Source organism: Bos taurus, chromosome 16 (genome assembly GCF_002263795.3).
Source record: "Bos taurus isolate L1 Dominette 01449 registration number 42190680 breed Hereford chromosome 16, ARS-UCD2.0, whole genome shotgun sequence".
NCBI lineage: Eukaryota > Metazoa > Chordata > Mammalia > Artiodactyla > Bovidae > Bos > Bos taurus.
The window spans coordinates 60,290,856-60,311,466 of NC_037343.1; the positions used below are offsets into that span (position 1 = coordinate 60,290,856).

At 45.0% G+C, this 20,611-nt stretch overlaps 1 long non-coding RNA gene across 1 annotated transcript in view; it reads right to left on the bottom strand.

The window, feature by feature from the left end:
- Positions 1 to 12,098, bottom strand: part of LOC132342483 (uncharacterized) — a 52,969-nt gene extending 40,871 nt beyond the window's left edge. The window contains exons 1-2 of the long non-coding RNA XR_009490889.1: positions 11,509 to 12,098; positions 952 to 1,234 (exon numbers count right to left, since the gene is read on the bottom strand). This is a non-coding gene — a long non-coding RNA (uncharacterized lncRNA). The remainder of the gene's footprint in view (positions 1 to 951; positions 1,235 to 11,508) is intronic.
- Between the last annotated feature and the right edge of the window lie 8,513 nt (positions 12,099 to 20,611).

Genomic DNA, 20,611 nt, shown 5'->3' on the forward strand with positions numbered 1-20,611 from the left:
GAATCAGTTACGGAGAGTGGGATTAGAGGTGAAGGGGAGAATAAGGAAGAGGTATTTGCCTAGTTAAGTCATAGTGAACTGAGAAGTATCTTATAAACCTTAGTAAACTAAATGAAGAAATAAACCAGGTATATTCATTACAGACTAACTGGCAAGTAGAGAAAAACCTGAAGGACAGCCACCTAAAAAAAGAACCCTACTTTATTATTGTTGATTATTAAGATCCGTATTTCACCCACCTGTTGCTTGTTCAATGATGACTTCTGAACACCACCCCCAAATTGCCTAAATCGGAATATGAGGACAGTACCTGGTGCACACCGAACTTTGAATTCATTTTGCTCTGATTTGCCCATAGCCCAGGCTCAAGTGAAAATAACAGTTACTGAATTTGCTTTGTTATTGCCTAATTGTCAAAACCAAGTTGTTCATACAGTTAAGGTTTGGAAACTGTTAGCATCTATATTGAGCTGTTGCAGAAGAAAGACAAGTTGCTGTTTTTATTGACAGAAACTATTCTGAGATTTTAACATGAAAACAGAATCCTTTTCCATTAGGCATGGAAGAAAAACCTGGAGATTCACATTGAGTTTCTTACTTCTTAAGCAATTATCAGTAAGTACAAACAATAAGTACAATCAGTGAACCTCTGCTGACCACTGAGCTCTACAGTAGCCATGTTTTAAGACCTCGTGCAACCTCAATGATGTGTTAGCAAATCTTAACCACACGAATACAGGATTGGGATTTCTATGTTGAAAGAGATTAAATAACTGTACTTTGGGTTGTGGTCATATCTACCTGGATCTTTGGTATAGACAGCCTACAAAAAAGTTGAGAGTATGACCTGATGTAGTTTGAATTGAAACCTTTGATTCTAGCCTAACTTGCTATGACATAACTAATTACGTTCTATGTCTCATTCTAAATCAAGATAGTTCATGAACTTACTTGAGTGACAAATTTTCTGTGATTCCTTAGTTTTACTAAATTAAAATTCCCAGACTCTTAAAGGAAGACTCATTTCTGGTTCCATGTTTCTCCTTTAAGAAGAGGCTTGTATTCGTGTTTCCTCTTTGGTTAAAATCATCCGTGGATGCCTTTTGTTCTTTGCACTTACTTCCAGCAGGAGGGCCTTTTGCTCTAAAGGGACTCTCAGAGAGGGCCATCAGACGTCTGATGATAACTTGACGTTTTCTGTTGGCAGTTCAAGCTCAAGTACCTGCCATCCAAACTGTGAAAAAGGAAAAGGACAGTGACAGAATGTATTAAATGATGGAAGTGTCTTATACCATAGTGAGCTGTGTGTTTTGAAGCAGTAAAGAGAACTTTTCATATAACACCTACAGCCTTAGAAACCCATCAGTATATACTCATTGCCAAAAGAGGTAATGAGCTTTTCAGCCTAATTTAAATCGTAGGAGTGGGTTATCTGTCATAGTGTCTAAAACAGATCATCTCTTTTTTTATACTTCTCAGTCAGTTCAGTTCAGTCGCTCAGTTGTGTCCTGAGCGATTTACGATTTACTCTTTATGACCCCATGGGCTGCACCACGCTAGGCTTCCCTGTCCATCACCAAATCCCGGAGTTTACAAAAAACTCATGTCCATTGAGTCAGTGATACCATCCAGCCATCTCATCCTCTGTCATCCCCTTCTCCTCTCGCCTTCAATCTTTCCCAGCATCAGAATCTTTTCAAATTAGTCAGCTTTTCACATCAGGTGGCCAAAGTATTGGAGTTTCAGCTTCAGCATCAGTCCTTCCAATGAACACTCAGGACTGATCTCCTTTAGGATGGACTGGTTGGATCTCCTTGCAGTCCAAGGGACTCGCAAGAGTCTTCTCCAACACCACAGTTCAAAAGCATCAATTCTTCGGCACTCAGCTTTCTTTGTAGTCCAACTCACACATCCATACATGACTATTGGAAAAGCCATAGCCTTGACTGGATGGACCTTTGATGGCAAAGAAATATCTCTGCTTTTTAATTTGCTGTCTAGGTTGGTCATAGTTTTCCTTCCAAGGAGTAAGTGTCTTTTAATTTCATGGCTGCAATCACCATCTACAGTGATTTTGGAACCCTAAAAAATAAAGTTAGCCACTTTTTCCACTGCTTCCCCATCTATTTGCCATGAAGTGATGGGACCGGATGCCATGATCTTTGTTTTCTGAATGTTGAGCTTTAAGCCAACTTCTTCCCTCTCCTCTTTCACTTTCATCAAGAGGCTCTTTAGTTCCTCTTCACTTTCTGCCATAAGGGTGGTGTCATCTGCATATCTGAGGTTATTGATATTTCTCCCAGCAATCTTGTTTCCAGCTTGTGCTTCTTCCAGCCCAGCGTTTCTCATGATGTACTTACTCTGCATATAAGTTAAATAAGCAGGGTGACAATATACAGCCTTGACGTACTCCTTTTCCTATTTGGAACCAGTCTGTTGTTCCATGTCCAGTTCTAACTGTTGCTTCCTGACCTGCATACAATTTTCTCAAGAGGCAGGTCAGGTGGTCTGGTATTCCCATCTCTTTCAGAATTTTCCACAGTTTATTATGATCCACACAGTCAAAGGCTTTGGCATAGTCAATAAAGCAGAAATAGATGTTTTTCTGGAACTCTCTTGCTTTTTCAGTGATCCAGCGGATGTTGGCAATTTGATCTCTGGTTCCTCTGCCTTTTCTAAAACCAGCTTGAACATCTGGAAGTTCACGGATCACGTATTGCTGAAGCCTGGCTTGGAGAATTTTGAGTGTTACTTTACTGGCGTGTGAGATGAGTGCAGTTGTGCAGTAGTTTGAGCATTCTTGGGCATTGCCTTTCTTTGAGTCTGGAATGACAGTTTATCCTCTCATATTAACCTTTTTCCCCCCTTACATATTTTGTCAGTTGTCTCACTTTTGGATGTCTACTCATTTACAGTATGTTGTCTCCCTTCATTTTGTTTAGATCATTGATTCTCAACCTTGGCTGCAGTTCAGAATCATCCAAGGAACTTTTAAAAATTTCAAGGCCTGGGCTACACACCAGACCAATCCCATATGCATGGGAGCAGTCGGGGCAGGGGGCACTAAGCCTCTCAGATGACACGAATGTGTAGCCAGGGTTAAAAACCAACATTTAGGTTGTTGGTCTCTAAACACCGCAGAGGCTTTAGGACAGTGCCTTTCAAACATCCAAAGGCATAAGAATCCCCTGGAGGGCTGGTTAAGACTTAAATTGCTGGGTCCCATCCCCCAGAGTTTCTGATTCAGCAGTTTTGGGTGGGACCTAAAAATGTACATTTCTTACAAGGTTCCAGGTGCTGCTGATGCTGCTGGTTTGCAGGCCATACGTTGAGAACCACTGGAAATGAGAAACTAGGTTAGGAGGGGAAGATGAGAGGATCCATCTTCGATGCACACTAGGCTGTGAGTGTGCAACTTCGTGCTATGAATGTGGTGGACGGGGTGCTGTCCAGAGTGTGAGCATCTGTGCCAGGTGGTAAGAGGGCACAAAAGGAGAAGACAGCACCTCAAAACTCTGAGGAAGCTCAGGATGAGAGGGAGGAGGCCAAGCTTGTGCCTGGGCAGCCACAGGGTTCCCAGCAGCTATGGCATGGCAGAGAGGCGAGGACTGAGGACGCTTCACGCATATTTGATCTCTGGCCCATCTCCTGTCCCTGCAGCTCAGTGCTGACCTCTGCAGAACTGGAGCATAGCAATGTTTTGACTGCTTGCAACAAATGGCAACCCACTCAAGTACTCTTGCCTGGAAAATCCCATGGACGGGAGCCTGGTAGGCTGCAGTCCATGGGATCGCGAAGAGTCGGACACGACTGAACAACTTCACTTTCACTTTGCACTTTCATGCATTGGAGAAGGAAATGGCAACCCACTCCAGTGTTCTTGCCTGGAGAATCCCAGGGACAGGGGAGCCTGGTGGGCTGCCGTCTATGGGGTCACACGGAGTCGGACACGACTGAAGCGACTTAGCAGCAGCAGCAACAATATATTTACTCACAAAGCAGTTATTTCCGAACATCCAGGATACCCTTTTCCTCCCTCTTAACAGCAAAGCAACAGGAAGAAAATTGTTCTGTATTTGTAAGCCTTCAGCAAGGTCATTTGCTCCAATGCGCCATAGTCCCTACCACTCCCGATAGTCTTTTTTTTTTTAATATTTATTTATTTATTGGATATGCTGGGTTTTTGTTGCTGTGTGCGGGCTTTCTCTAGTTGCGGTGAGCAGGGGCTGCTCTTCGTTGCTGTGTGAGGGCTTCACATGGCAGTGACTTCTCTTTTCTCAGAGCTTGGGCTCTAGGGTGCATGGGTTTCAGTAGTTGTGGTTCAGGGGCTTTAGTTGCCCCTCAGCATGTGTAATCTTCCCAGACCAGGGATCAAACCCATGTCCCTGCATTAGCAGGTGGATTCTTAACCACTGGACCACCAGGGAAGTATCCCCGTAGTCTTTTGACCTATTTTCTCCACTCATCTCTTTAGCAGCCTAAAACAGAAGGTCCCATTTTATGACAAAGAAGGAAGCTGGCCTGGAAGTAAAGCTGTCTGCAAGAACAGAGGGAAAAGATGGAAAGAACCTAGGTCCTTAGTGATTTCCTTGTGCTGCTGAATTAACCCAACCCTGTCAGAGTCCAGCTTCTGAACTCCTTACAGATCGTGATCATCTTTTATTTTTAAGACAAGAAAAGAGGGGAAGGAGAGGAGAAAAGAAAGAAGACACAAAAGAATAGAGAAAAGAAAGATGGGATGGAAAGAGAAAATAAGGAGGAAGAAGGGGAAAAAGCAGGCCACTTTTAAGACTTATGTGCGCTGGTAAGGAATGATGGAGCTGCAAAAACATAATAGATTTCTTGCAAGATTTCTGTTTGTGCCCCCACAATTTATTAATTTTTAAAAGTACAACCAGGAGGTATTAACAGTCTCAAAATAAGGGAGAGAAACACCTCTTCCTTATGTGGTGGTATTACTATTAAAGGGAGGATACAGGTGTTGACACTGGGCGCCCTGGTGGGCCATGGAGCCCCATCAGCCTCTGCTCTTGCCCACGGCTAGAGTGCCCTGAGCCGTCTCTTTTGGGAGCCAGGTCAGCCGCTGTTCTGCTCAACAGGGAACACTCCGTTCCTCTACTTGGGTAAACCAGACACAGGCCCCTGCTGCTGCTTCAGTCAACAGGGAGGCCGGTGACCAAGCAGCTGCCTCCTCGCGGGGTCAGTCCAGTGTCGGCAACAGGCCCTCTGCTCCCTTGGGGCCCTGCTCTGCCTCTGCTGACAGCACCAGCTTCGTCGGAGATGCTGAATTCTCATCAACTGTGAGAGCCAGATTGTTTCCCTCCTTGCTTTTGTTTTGATGTGTCTTAAAATGATTAGGCTTTTACTCTCAAATATTTCCGTTCACCCTTACTGGCTCATGAACGAGGCACCTCACACACCACAGCGGGACAAGGCGCGCTACTATGGTATCCAGTAAACAGTGGCTAAACAGTCAAAAGTCTTGCTCAAATCAAGTTCTCTTTTGTACTTGTTGTTCTTCCATCTGCCCTGAGCTACGTAATGGCTGTCCAAAAATGTAACCCACTGCACCTCTGTGAGGAGTTCAAGAAAAGCAGCTTCCTGGACCTTTGCCAATGACTTCTTGCATCATCTTAATTGTCCATTTGCTAGTTAACAAGTCAGTCTAGAAAGAAGTCTTTCTTCTTTTATTCTTGGAAAGTATGTACTTGGGAATGTCCAATAAAAGCCAGTATGTGCTGAATGCCTGCTGTCTGCCAGGTTCTGGCCAATGAGAGGCTGTCTCTGAGGGCTGCCCGGCTGGGAACATGAGGGCTGAGGAGAGGCCACTCAGGAGTGACCGAGGGTCTGATCAGTGATCACCTGCGTGAGACAGGTAAAGGCTCTCACCCTGTGGCTGAGGTCAGACAAGGGTGGTCTCTGGGAAGAAGGGGCACATTTCCCTGTCTGGGGACAACCAGCTCCCCATCACCGGGTTCCGGCACCTGGACCCCTGAGCCACTCTCTCAAAGTGACTAAGCACCTGCCTCAGTCCAGCCCACTCTAGTCCTGCCCTGTGTCTCGTCACTGTGTCCCTGCAGACCCCACTCTCAAGTCCCCAGCGTATTTCATGGAAACTTGTCAATTTGATTCATCACACAATCTCTGATGGCTTGGTTATAATCTTACTCATGTTATACACAATCTCTCAGTATTCCTTATAACAACTCTAGGAGGAAAGGATACTTCTTCCCAGATAACAACAGGAAGAGTCAAAGAGGCTAAGGAATTCAGTGAAGTCACTCAGTAAGGGGTGGAGCCAGAACTCAGTCTCTGATCAGTCTCATTCTCAACCCGGGTAGACCTTGGCTTTCAGAGCCATAACCTAGCAATTTCCGTGCCCAGAGCTAGCAGCACGAAAGCTCAGCAAATAATGTTGTGATTTATTATGTGACTCAAAGAAAGAACAACCAGCAGCTTCCTGTTTTAGTTATTCTTGCTTATGACAGTTTCTAGCTAAAGAAATTCATGTGCTGTCAACATGCAAATGTAACCTTTTTTTTTTTTTTTCCAATGTCTGTGCCAGGCCGGAGCCTCCCTATGGGCCTTGCACGCACTGTGCTGAATCTGGTCCCTTGAGTTTACAACCTCACCACAAATACAAAACACTAAAACAATTATCACGAACAACCCCGAATTGCTTAAATGTCACGTGTACATATTACATCAGAGAAGTTCTGCTCAATCAGAAGGAAAAGCACCATGCTATGGCCTCAGAGAGCTTGGAAAGGCTGGGTAGAAGAGAGGAGATTTTTGTGTGGATAGGATTTAGGGCCAGAGGAGAATTGAAAGCAAGAACTGGAAGTGTTAACTGACGTGGGTTCTTGGTCTCTTATTGTTAAGTTGCTCAGGGGTGTCCAGACAAGGACTTCAGGCAAGGCTTTATTGGGACTCAATTACAGCAGGAGGGCATGAGAACAAGAAACAGTTTCCCTTGCTTGCTCCCTGATGAGGGGTGGCAGGGGGTGGGGGGTTGATTTGGGCCAGTCTCTTAAATGGGGTGAGCATAGGGGCCCATCGGTGGTTCGGGCTTCAGGGCTGGCTTAGGTGGTCTGCTCATCCGCTTGATGGTGCTGTGGTGCAAGCTCAGTCCCCTGCTTTTGCTCCTGCACCTCAAGAGTGGCAGTTGGGTTTTGGCCTTTTCTTCGCAGGTCCCAGTCTGTCTCAGAAGTACACAGTTGAGGCTGCAAAGAGATCACACTGACAAGACCCAGGGCACAAAGTAGAAAGAGTAGGTTGGAATCCAACGGTCAGGACTTTGCCAGGATGAGGAATTGAGGGCGGAAGCTGGGAGAACAGGCAGGGAGTAGTTAACACTCCAAGGGAGAGAGAACGAGGGCCTGACCAAAGTAGGAGCGTGGGAGGGACAAGACTGAAGGAATCTGCTCCTCTGCCCCAGGCACCCAGACACCCTGCTCTCTGGTAACCAGTACTAGCTGGAATGATGAGCGATGGCTCAGGGGCAGGCTATGTTGGTCCCCACTGGCAATACGATACCCTTTCTAGAAAAAAGTAGAACTTCCCGGCACCCTGCATGTTCAACGGCCAATTTCACTCACCTCCTCCTATCAATTGTACTTAACCTTTCCGGTCTATTTCCTCATCTGTAAAATCAGCATGAAATGGTTCTTCCTTCCTGGGGTTGTTATGAGGTTGAATGAGATAATGCATGCAAAGTGCAAGGCCAGGCACTAGGCTCATAACTGCTAGTGATGAGCCACCAGTATGACAATCTGCTCCCTTGGTCAGCTAGAACCTCCTGAGCCATGAGCATGCTTTATGAGGACTTACTGCTGTGGAAAGTGGCTATTAGGAACCCCCTCTCTCTCTGGAAAGCATTAGACACTGGCAAATAGCTGAAGGTGCAATCAAGCAAATTTATATTGTGATATCTCTCAAGTTTCCCGTAAGTTAATTTGGACACAGGTAGCTTTCTAACAAAAAGTTCAGAATTGTTCCATTTTGACAGTCAACCGTCCTGTTCCTTATTTTATACTACTGTCCATACAGGCTCCTCTTCTCCCTTTGTGTTTATACTGGAGTGTACCTGAGCTAAACTGTAATGGAGCTCTGGGTGGGAATCTGGGATGCTTTAGACCCACCCATAGAGGTCAAGGCCTGAGAATACTAGAAGGATCTGAGAATACTAGATGGGCACTTCAGTAAGACTTCACCCATTTCATCCTCCAGGGCACTGTGCCATACATTTGGCATATGTCATGTTATGTAATCCTTACACCAGTCTCGTGAGGTAGGAATTGTTAACATTGTTATAAATGAGGAAATAGAGTCTTGGTTGAAGGGTCTTGCACACATACATCTAGCCAGCACTGCAGCAAAGATCCTCTCTCTTGTGTGTCTGGCTGAAGCCCCTTCTTTCCTGCATGTGTTCCTCCCTCAGGTTGTCACTCCAGGCCTCATGGTAAGCCTAGTACAGTTGTTACTGTGATTTTAAGTTTAGCATTTTTTGTTGTTGCTATAGGATGCTTAAGAGGTTTATAGTTCCATTATGGTGGTTTGCTATAATACTTCTAACCTGTATATTGTTTTTTAGTCACTAAGTCGTATCTGACTCTCTGTGACCCCATGGACTGTAACCCACTTGGCTTCTCTGTCCATGTGATTTCCCAGGCAAGAATACTGGGGCAGATTGTCATTTCCTTCTCCAGGGGATCTTCCCAACCCAGGGATTGAACCTGCGTGTCCTGCATTGGCAGGAGGATTCTGTACCACACAGCTACCTGGGAAGCCCTCTAATTTATATAATTGGGAATAAATGTAAACACCGCAAGCTCTAATCAGCCCCAAATAGCATGTTATTTCATGACAAATAAATAACATGTTGAATGAAAACAAAAGCCATAGGACAGAGTATGGAAAGCCATGGTAAATGGAACTTCTTGCTCATCACTAAAGAAAACAGGCTGACATGAAGAGTCAGTTCAGACAGAAACTAAAGATCAAACAACAGAGCATTTTAGCTTATGCTTTTTACAGCTGGATTCCAAGGAAGATAAATTCTATTTGAACTTATCTTTTCAAATATCTTGCTAATAAAGTCAGTCGATTATTGAGCGTCAGACAAGAAATTTAAAAGATGTATTATATGTATGTATGACTTAGGACATGTAATTGTATATGTATGTGAGATTAATATGGTAAGGGCGCTAATGGATAAAATAGCATGCAAGAACAGATAGACAATGTAAGCAGAGAGATGGAAATCCTGAGAGAGAACTCAAAAGAAATTCTAGAAATGAAAAAAACATGGAAATGAAGAATGCCTTTGATGGGCTTATTAGGAGACTGGACACAGCTGAGAAAAGTATCTTTGAGCTTGAGGCTATTTCAATAGAAATCTCCAAAACTGAAAAGCAAAGAGAACAAAAACTGAAGGAAAAAAAACCCAGAACAGAATATCTGGCGTCTCTGGACAACTACAAAAGATATAACTGAGTAACACAAATGCCAGAAGGAGAGGAGAAAAAGGAACAGAAGAAATATCTGAAACAAGAACAGAATTTCCCCCAAATGCTAGATATCAAGTCACAGATCCAGGAAGCTCAGAGAACACCAAGCAAGAGGAATGTCTCAGAAAAACTACAGCTGAGCATATATTTTCAAATTATTGGAAAGCAAAGGTAAAGAAAAAATACTGAAAGAAACAGAAGAAAAACACCTTACCTAAGGAGGATCAGAGACAAGAATCAATCTCACTTCTTCACAGAAACCATGCAAGCAAGAAGAGAGTGGAGTTAAACATTAAAAGTTTTGAGAGGGAAAAACTACCAACCTAGAATTCTGTACTCTGAAGAATTATCCTTCAGAAATAACTGAGAAATAGACTTCCTTAGACAAACAAAACTGAGGGAATGTGTTGCCTGCAGACCTGCCTTGGAAGAAAAGTTAAAAGTTCTTTGAAAAGAAGAAAATTGACATAGATCAGAAACTCAGCTCTACATAAAAAATGAAATAGCATCAAAGAAGGAATAATGATAAAACTTTTTGTAAAAACTTTTTATTTTCCTTAAGTGATCTAATAACTGGTTCAAAATAATAATAGGAACAATATTTGATTATGAATGCTTATGTATCTATCATATATATACATCTTGAAGTGAAGTCGGTTGCTCGTGTCCGACTCTTTGCCACCCCGTGGACTTTAGCCTATACCAGGCTCCTCAATCCACGGAATTCTCCAAGCAAGAATACTGGAGTGGGTTGCCATTTCCTTCTCCAGGGGATCTTCCCCACCCAGGGATCGAACCTGGGTCTCTCTCATTATAGGCAGACGCTTTACCATCTGAGCCACCAGGGAAGCCCTTATACATCTTATATATATGTATGTACACACATACACATATACCTATGTGTGTATGTGTGTGTATATATATATGTAATATGCTTATATAATAAGTGAAATGAGTGACATCAGCGGTACAAGGGACAGGGAGGAATTAGGATTATTTCCTTATTATTAGTCATTCACATGACCCAAGAAATTGTATAGTGTTATTTGAAAATGAGCTTGTATATTCTGACTTTAGTGCAACCACTAAAGAAAGAAAAGTATAACTGATATCCCAAGAAAGAGAAAATGGAATCATATAAAATGCTCAGTTGAAACTGCAAAAGGCAGGAAAAGTGGAAGACAAATAACCTGAAGGAACATGGGCAACAAATTGAGAACAGTATCAAATAAAATAGATATTAATCCAACCATATCAATAATCCCTTTGAATGTCAATAGTCTGCATGCACTAATTAAAATACAAAAATTGCCAAAGTAGATAAAAAGACAAACAAGTGGTTGTCTACAAGAAATGCACTAAGTATAAAGACACATGTAGATTAAAAATACATGAACAGAGAAGGTTTATACCATTCTAACACTAATCAAAGGACTGGCTCTATTAATTTGCATCAGAGCAGATTTCAAAGCAAGAAAGTTATCAGGGATAAAGAAGGACACATAATGAACAAGAGGTCACTACTCCAAGAAGACCCAACAATCCTAATGTATACACATCTAACAGCATCAAACTTTATGAAAAGTACTTCTTAAGCAGAAATCAGGGAAAAGGTGTTAAGGGGTGTGTGTCTCATATTCTGGAAGAGTTTGGAATGCCCTCTCTACCATTCTTTCAACACTCCTGGATAAATACCAATGTGATTATTCTTTAACCCCCTTTTTCTAGGCTCAATACAGGGCTATTCATGTCTACCCATTTAATTCTCTTCAAATAACATGACCTTATTACAATCTAGTTTGTCGTTTCTTTATATAATTCAGTTTTCCAATAAATTTTGAGTTCTCTAAACTTACCGGGAGTTTGTGATGGACAGGGAGGCCTGGCGTGCTGCGATTCATGGGGTCGCAAAGAGTCGGACACGACTGAGCGACTGAACTAAACTGAACCTTAATGTAGCAAACCATGAAATCCTCAACAATGCACGTGCAAAACCTACCTGAGACAGGTCACATCTGCAAGTGGTTAATCTCAGATGTATTATGAGGGTTCTAGTAGCATTCTTCAATTCCTGACTCCTTCTGACCATGTCCCCAAATTCTGAAGGTGCTCTCTATACTGCCCACAAAGATGGCAAATGTGTGTTAGAATCTGAAAGTGCTAGAAGACTCTGGAGGGAAAGAGGAACTGAATTTATACTGTCCTGAAATAAATTTGGTCATACAGAGGCTGTCTCACATAGTTCTTTTATGTCTGATGCAGCTCAAGTATACAGATAGCTGATCCCCTGGAGTTTGTGGTAACAGAGCTCCTAACAGCCTGACTGGTTTAAATAGCAGTCATTTATTTCTTATAGTTCTTGAGGCTAAGAAGTCCAAGATAAAGGTGCCAACAGATTCTATTTCTAGTGAGAGCTCTGGCTGGCAGACAGTGGGCTTCTTGGAGAGAGAGGGGTGAGCTCTAGTCTCTTCCCATTCTTAAAAAGGCACTAATCCCATCACAGGGGCCTCTCCCTCATGACCTCATCTAAACCTAATTATGTCCCTAAAGCTTCTCCTCTAACTACCATCATATTAGTTAAGATTTCAAACTATAGGGTTTTCCCTGGTGGCTCAGAGGGTAAAGCATCTGCCCGCAATGCAGGAGACCTGGGTTCAATCCCTGGGTCAGGAAGATCTTAGGACTTCCCTGGTGGCTCAGATGGTAAAGCGTCTGTCTACAATGCGGGAGACCCAGGTTCAATCCCTGGGTCGGGAAGATCCCCTGGAGAAGGAAATGGCAATCCACTCTAGTACTATTGCCTGGAAAATCCCATGGACAGAGGAGCCTGGTAGGCTACAGTTCATGGGGTTGCACAGAGTCGGACACAACTGAGCGACTTCACTTTCAATTTCTTTCACTTTCAAACTATGAATTTAGGAAGGACACATACATTCAGTCCATAGCAGATACCACTGGGTTCTTTTGTATCAGATATTTTCCATTAAATGGGGAAATGGTAGACGGGTTTTGGGATGCATACAATTGTTTTGGTACAGAGCCCAAATGAATTCTAGAACAGAGAGGTTTGTTTCTAACCAGCTTCTTAAATGAGCTTTAAGTAAAAGGTGAAGGAAATTAATGTACCTAGAGATGTTGTACCATGATTTTGCCAAAGATTGTCCAGGGTCTTTTAAGGCCACAATTAGAGACAAGACTAGACCTTTCCATTCCTCCTCTGCTCTTCTGGACGCCAAACCACTGCCTTTCTCCAAAAAGAAAAATTAAAAACAAATTCTCAAGTGGTTTGATAGTAATTCAGACCAACAAATTTTACTTTCCATTAAAAGTCACCAGCTATCATGTGCTTAGCTTTAAATGGGAATAACTTGCTCTCAAAGAACATTTTTCAGTTGATGTCACTTGTGAGTTTTATTTTCGCCTAATAAAAAATGGATTTGCATTAGTGTGGCTTTGGTGACAGGAAACCCCTGCTTGGAGGCCTGACTTGGTGATCCGCCCATGCCCTGAGGAAAGCTAATTGTTCTACCAGCCAACTCAGAGGACTAACACTGTGGTCAGGAGAGGCCTTTGAGGGGACAGAGGAGAGGGGTTGGTGATAATGTTCTGGCTTCTTGCAGGGAGGCTCTCATGGGGCTTCTTCCCTTAAAAAAACAAACCAAAAAAAGGCATTAAAAAGATGTGTTTAGAGCAGGGTGTAGGGAGCAAGGGCTTTCCTGATAGCTCAGTTGGTAAAGAATCTGCCTGCAATGCAGGAGACCCCAGTTCATTTCCTGGGTTGTGAAGATCTGCTGGAGAAGGGACAGGCTACCCACTCCAGTATTCTTGGGCTTCCCTTGTGGCTCTGCTGGTAAAGAATCAGCCTGCAATGCGGAAGACCTGGGTTCAATCCCGGGGTTAGGAAGATCCCCTGGAGAAGGGAAAGGTTACCCACTCCAGTATTGTGGCCTCGAGAATTCAAAAGCAGGGGACTGAGCATGCCCCCTGCACTCAATACCACCAAAGCAGTGGGCAAAACACTGAAGCCACCCCACACCTCCAGCCTGACCCCTGGACACACCCCTATCCTCACCCCATATAAGGAACAGGATCACCCCACCCCCAGTGAGCAAGCAAGCAAGGAATCTGTTGTTTGTTCTCACTCACCCCTGCTGCAGCAGGATCCCCAGTAAAGCATTGCCTGGGTGGGGGGAAGTGCTTTTAGGTATGAGGATTGGAGAGAGGAGTGACTCATTTTAATGTGATTACCAGTTTGAGGGAGGCAGCCCTTCTGATACCTGTGTGCTCAGAGACTGGGACCAAATCTCTGCCACAGCTCTTCTCAGAGAAGTGTCACTGTGGCCCCACCACTCTGGGCAACGGCCTAGACATCTCTTTTCTGTTGGCCACTGGAAGAATCTCATCACAAGTCTCAAGAACAAAACAAATCAAAAAGAGTCTCTGCACTGAAGCTCCTGAAACCTGAACCCTGTCAAGTGCAGCCACAACTCTGTGGACACTCAGGATCTGCCCGCTGCGGGGCCCTGTGATGACCATCTGCTCGGCAGGCAGGAGGGTGACACCGAGGACCTGGAGGCACCATCGACCTAGGTCCTCAGAAGGGTTCGGGGGGCTCTCTCGCCTCACCGGCCCCTGACGTGCACACCCACACACACAAGCATCACACACAGCAACTGTGGGCAAGCTCCCTGTGGAAACAGCAACATCCGAACCTGGGGCCATGACAAGGCCTCCCAGAGGAGGAAAAGCTCTCCCCACCCATCCGCCTTGTCTCAGTGCTCACAGTGAGGACTCGGAGTGTCCGAAGATTCCTGAATACTGTTCTTGACAGACACCAAAGCGCTCTCCTCCTCCTCCAAACGTGGAGCTCTGGGGCTACCCCCAGGGAAGACGCCTCTGGCAGCGCCCAGCCCTCCGAGCCACTGGGGCCAGCTCCAGGAACACTGAATTCTGGCCACACTTGCAGCCAGGCCTGGTTACTTTAGATTCCCTCTCCTCCCCACTTGTCTTTTCAAGCTGGAGCCAGCCAAGGTATTCGTCATATTTTCAAGCTACCCTGCTGCTTGATTTATGCTCTGACAGGGCAGAAGGGAAGACTCTGGAGTGGGGTGGGGCAGGGGGGTGAAGGCGGGTCTGGGTTGGCAGGGGGTTGAGGGATACTGAAGGGTCCTGTCGCCCTAGGTAGGGGTCACTGAGGGTGTCGCCAGTTTTAGGATCGACTCTGTTCAGTTAGTGCTGAGGAGCACACAGGCTCTGTCTCAGGGGAACAGAGATGATATCCCTCTCTCTCCCTCTCTCTCATGTTGAGGTACAGCCATAAAAGGAGTGAAGCTTCATTTGCCCTCTCACTGGGTTTCACCTAAAAGGGCTTTCAGAAAAATTTCCAGCCTTCTCCTGCGGGACATTGGATGCGGTCTCGTTGGCCAAAGAGAAAACGAGTAACAGATGAAGCTCATACGGATGAAGAGGCCAAAACCGAAATGTTAATCACCTCAAAATATGCGCTGCTCCCTCCAAAACCGCTCTTGGCTCGCCTCAGAGGATCTCTGATTGGAGACTTTTCCCCCAGGGGTGGGGGGGTCTGCTGCTGATATTCGGGGTTACATTTGAGGGTCCAAGCTGCAAGAAGATAAAGAATTGTCATTCAGGGCACTTAACGGCCCATTGTGGTGATTTGAAATGGCTGGAGTACTGACCAGCCCCTCTTGGTTAAAAGAATCCCACTAGGACACTCCCATAAAAGCTCAAGATGCTGTCATCCAAGATGAATAAAAATGCCTCTTTTGATTCCACTGCATATGAAAACATGAGATCATTGGAATATATTTAGAGTGAGATTTGGCAGTGTATTCATGTTTACAATTCTTGGACTCGAAACTCTAATGTGAACCGGAGGCTCTCTTTTCCCTCTTCACCTTCTTTTCTTTCTCTAAGAGGGTGAAGGCCTGTTCCAAGAGTTCAGAATCCCTTTCCTTATTAGATTCTGAAGTTAACATTGCTCTGTGATTGATGACATCTTCACTGCCACTGACCAGCTTTAGAGGCCCCATCTTGAGGTATTAATGTATTAATCAGACCACTGAAGTGACTCCACACCAGGGCGAAGCATCCATTGGGTTTGAGCAGAATATCTAAAAATACAGGCTTTTCCTCAGTTCTTTGAATCATGACTCGGTCTGATTGCATGAGGGAGAAGTCTATGATACCTTATGGTCACTGACTCCTGTTAATACATAGATTTGGGGTTCTTTATGGAGCCTTTAGGAGCAGCATGGAATCAATAAGAATCTGCCTGTGCTCTGCTGTCTGGTACTATCTCAGCTTTAAGGGCTCTTGTTCTCAATACTGGCTACTCATTAGAATCATCAGGAAGCCTTAAAAAGCACTGATGCCTAGTCCCTAACCCACAGCGACTCTGATTGTATTGATCTAGGGTACAGCTGGGCATCAAAAGTTTTAAAAACAGTAATATACTCTTTCAAATTTTAAAAAATAATCATTTATCACAGTGGTAAAGAATCTACCTGCCAATACAGGAGACACAAGAGACTCAGGTTCAATCCCTGAGTCGGGAAGATTTCCTGGAGTAGGAAATGACAACCCACTACAATATTCTTGCCTGAAGAACCCCATGGACAGAGGAACCTGCCAGGCTACAGTCCATGGGGTTGCAAAGAGTCAGACAGGACTAAATGACTAAACAATAACAATTAAAATATCAGAAAAAATTGGAAGAATACTTATCAATATGTTGATTATCTCCGAGTGGTAGAATTGAGAGGAAATTTTATTCATTTCTACACTTTTCTATATGATCTGAATTTTTATTTCAACAAAGCAAAATGCAATGAAACAAATTACTGGCATAAAGAAAGGGAATGCTATTTCTCACTTAAAAGGAAAGAAGCTCAAATACTCAGAACTCTTCATCTCCCACCACAGCCTGATGCCCTTCTGCATCCCCAGTTCTGAGAGTGGCACTGGATCTGCACAGCTGCACTTACTCAGTGCTCCTCCCCGCCTCCCATCTTCCCCAGCTCCGCTCACTTTATCTTCATTCATTAAGCATTCTTAATACTTCCGACATTTCTCTGCCTCTGGCCACACAGGCTCCCCATCCTCTGCTACCTCGATGTCGGTCTCCCATGATCTCGCTTCCATGCTGACGGCACTGGCTCCTCAGCAGGCTCTGTCCTGGAGGCTGCGGTGTGGCAGTCCTCCAGGGCACACTGCAGCCACATTTGCCCTATACCCCACGCCTGGTCCCAGCACTCACCTGCTTCAAGCCTTCAGTGACATCCTCTATTTCCAGAGCGTGCTGCAGTTCCTCACATGGCTTACCAGGCCCTCTGTGACCTGCCCTGCCCACTCTCAGAGCCCCTGGCCCTACACCCTTCCCCCAAACCATGTACACTGGAGACCTCCAAACATCACCTGTGCTTGTACTTCTGTGCTTGGAAGGCCCTTCCCTCCCACACTAACCATTTTCCCTAGTAAACTCCTACCCCTCAACTTTCTGCTGGGGCCGCCTTCTCCAAGGAATCTTTGCTTTACTGGATCTCAACACCCAGTCTCTTTCACATCCACCTATACCTGTGTCTTTAAGTCTAGTGTTGGTTATTTGTGTGTGTGTCCATCTGTCCATCTCCCACACTGCTCTCTGACCTCCTTGAGGATTAGGACCTCTCACCTTTGTGACCCAGCACCGCTCACATTGCCCGACAGGTCCCAGGTGTTCAATGTATGAGGTAAGGAGTGGATGGATAATATCGATCCCTTACATTTATACAGCTCTCTGATTTTTCAAAGCATTTCTGTATCTGTTTGGGGGTGGATGTTGTGACTTCAAATTGTCTTCAGAAGTACCACCTACATCCTCTGCACTCTAATTTATCCTCCAGGCAAGTCTGAAAGAGAGGAACCATTTATTCTTCCTCCTTTTTCTGGTAGTGAAAGTGAGGTACATGATAATGGGGGGCTGGTGGGGGAGCTGCTGCCCAAGGCCATATGTTCGGCATGTTGAAGACCCAGGAGACAGACTCTCTTCCTGGGTTCTTCGCCCTCACCACCTTATTTCTTCAGCACTTTGGCTCCACTGGCCTGGCTCCCGAGTCTGCCCTGGGCGATTGCCCACAGAAAAATGGAGATTGTCATTCATTAAAAAAAAATCCTGCCTCCTCCATTTTCCAATCATGCTTTCAGAAAGGAAGAGAGGGGAAACCAGGAGAAATGTGGAAACTGAAGCTCTGCTGAGTTTAAGATGAGCTACTCAAAGGTCTGCAGTCTACCACTATCCACCTTCTCTGGAGAGAAAGCAAACTCAGTATGTGCGGATTTCTCCTCAGGAGGAAGTAACACACTCACTAACCCCTTCCACTTTAACCAGGCCTGGGCTGCCAGGCACTCCTTTCCAGAGGGTCGTCAGTGGGAGAAAGAGCAGAGCAACCTGTCTTCTGACTCAGTGGCACATCCTAAGACTGGACACAGTGACCAAAACCATGGCTCATGGCTTTGCCCATCAAGCCAGGGTTGGGAGAATAACATTAGGAGGGCCTTGTCTCTGGCACACTTGGAGTCATCCTCACTTGATCTTTGCATTAAGTCTGGTCCAGAGAAGGCTTCTTCTCAAGCAGGCATTGGAGGAGGTCATCAGGAAGATGTGGGAATCAAAGACCCCTCACCCCTCCCCTGGTCCCTGCACTAGGAGCTGCCCAAGGACACAGCCTTGAAATAGTAAGCTGTTGTTGAGACCATCTGGACAGTATATGTGACTGAACCCAGCTAAGCCCTCTGTATAAACTTTTAAGATTCTGGCAGGGAATGTGCAAAGATCTACTCTTCTTGAAGCTGCCCAAGACAAGCCTTATATGTCAGTCCCCTCATTTATCAAATCTGCCACCTACCAATTTAATCTGCAATGGCCCGCCTCGTTCCTAGTCTTTCCCTGCCCTCTGAGTACTGGGGGTCTGTTTCTGACAACATTCAGGGAAGCACCCAAGGTTTTGAATTAACAGCAGGGCCAAGGGTGCATCTTCACCAGGCCCTTCCCAGGAGAGCGCAGAGGTGGGGGTGGGGGTGGGGAGGTTGTGAAGGTCAGGAGTGGGAGGGTGCGGCAGGGAGGAGTGTTGCCCCCACCTCAGATTCTCCTATAAGCTATAGGATGGAGCCCTGGTACAGGCATGTCCCTCCAAGGAGAAGGAAGTCACATAGTGGAGCTCCACCAACTCTTAACAGGCACCTATACTGTGCTATATACTATGCCAGGAGCCAGTTGAAAGTCACTCAGTTGTGTCTGACTCTTTGTGACCCCATGGACTATACAGTCGATGGAATTCTCCAGGCCAGAATACTGGAGTGGATAGCCTTTCCCTTCTCCAGGGGAGCCAGTTAGGTAGGGATAAATTAGACATGGCTCCACACCAGAAAAACAAGACATGTACACACAGAGGCAAATAACCATGATGCCTGGAAAACGGCAACAAGAGAGGCAAACAAGGTGCCATGCGAGTTTAGGAAAGATGATTTCCAGATGGGAAGTCAGCAAAGACTTCCTGGGAGAGATAGCATTATTTAAGCTGAAACTTGAAGTGAGAGTAAAATTTGGACAAGAAATATTGTTGACTGAGGATAGAGAGAGATGGAATAGTAAAGATAATAAAGGCTTTTCAAGTTGCAGTGTCTATGATTGGGCTGCTGCTGCTAAGTCACTTCAGTTGTGTCTGACTCTGTGCGACCCCATAGACGGCAGCCCACCAGGCTCCCCCGTCCCTGGGATTCTCTAGGCAGGAACACTGGAGTGGGTTGCCATTTCCTTCTCCAATGCACGAAAGTGAGAAGTGAGAGTGAAGTCGCTCAGTCGTGTCCAACTTTTAGCGACCCCGTGGACTGCAGCCTACCAGGCTCCTCTGTCCATGGGATTTTCCAGGCAAGAGTACTGGAGTGGGGTGCCATTGCCTTCTCCGATGATTGGGCTAAATCACATGAAATTGCAGACATTTTCCTGTTTTACTTACAATAACATTGATTTCAGATGGCTCAACATAATACTTCCCAGGTGAGTAGAGACAGGAAAACACAGGTTGTAGAGAGGAAACAAGGCAGAAGTCCAGCGTCTGTCAGTAGCTGGCAAACATGCACTTAGTTTCACCTTTTGTCAACGTGTTGATAGAAATATCCCTGGGATGGCTTTTTTTTTTTTTTTCTACTTTCTCCAAAGGAGACTGATACTGTGAGGTTTGTCTGTTGTCCAAAGACTTGAACTTTAGAATCAACTGAAATAATGAGTTGCTGGAAAGCAGTGTTGCATCCCCAAGTCTGAAAGATTTGAGTTTAAATCCTGGCTCTATAACTTGTGAGCTATGCTGCCAGTTTCATAACTTTCTGACTCATACTTTTCTCACCTGAAAAATGGTGAAAATAATAGTATAGTAGTAACAGTATAGTATTATAGTAAAAGTAATAGCATTTCCCATAACATCTTATAGGAAAATCCAAACGAACTTTTTGGCCAACCCAATACTTCCCTTCTAGGACTTCCCAGGTTATCCAGTGGCTAAGACTCCTCAGTCCCAATGCTGGCAGCCCAGGTTTGATCCCTGGTCAGGGAACTAGATCCCACATGCCACAACTAAGACCTACTACAGCCAAATAAATAAATTGAAAAAAAAAAAGACTTCCCTTCCTCGTAAGATCATGGAATTGAATACATGAGTTGGTGCCTGCATGGCTTAGCATAATAGCTAGCCCTTAGAAAGTGCCCAGCAGCTGTTTGACTGTAACCTATGTCAAGAGGCACCGAGAAGGACACTGTGTCCACAAATCATAAAGGGAATTCCATCCTCAGTCCCTTGGCTTGTTTCAGTGGAGACAGCAAGACGGAGACCTATTTTAGTGCCCACTTTAGTCACAGAAGAGGGAAGGAAGACACAAGGAAACATACAATACTTGAGTTTCTCAGGCCGAAATAACAAGGGCTTGATGCGATCCTATAAAGCCATTCAGTTGCTTTCAGCCCTCAAGCAAACCTGCTAAGGAATTTCATGTTCCCAGGTCTCCCCTGGCAGGCACCCCTGGCACAAAGATGGGTTCTTTTGAGCAACAGG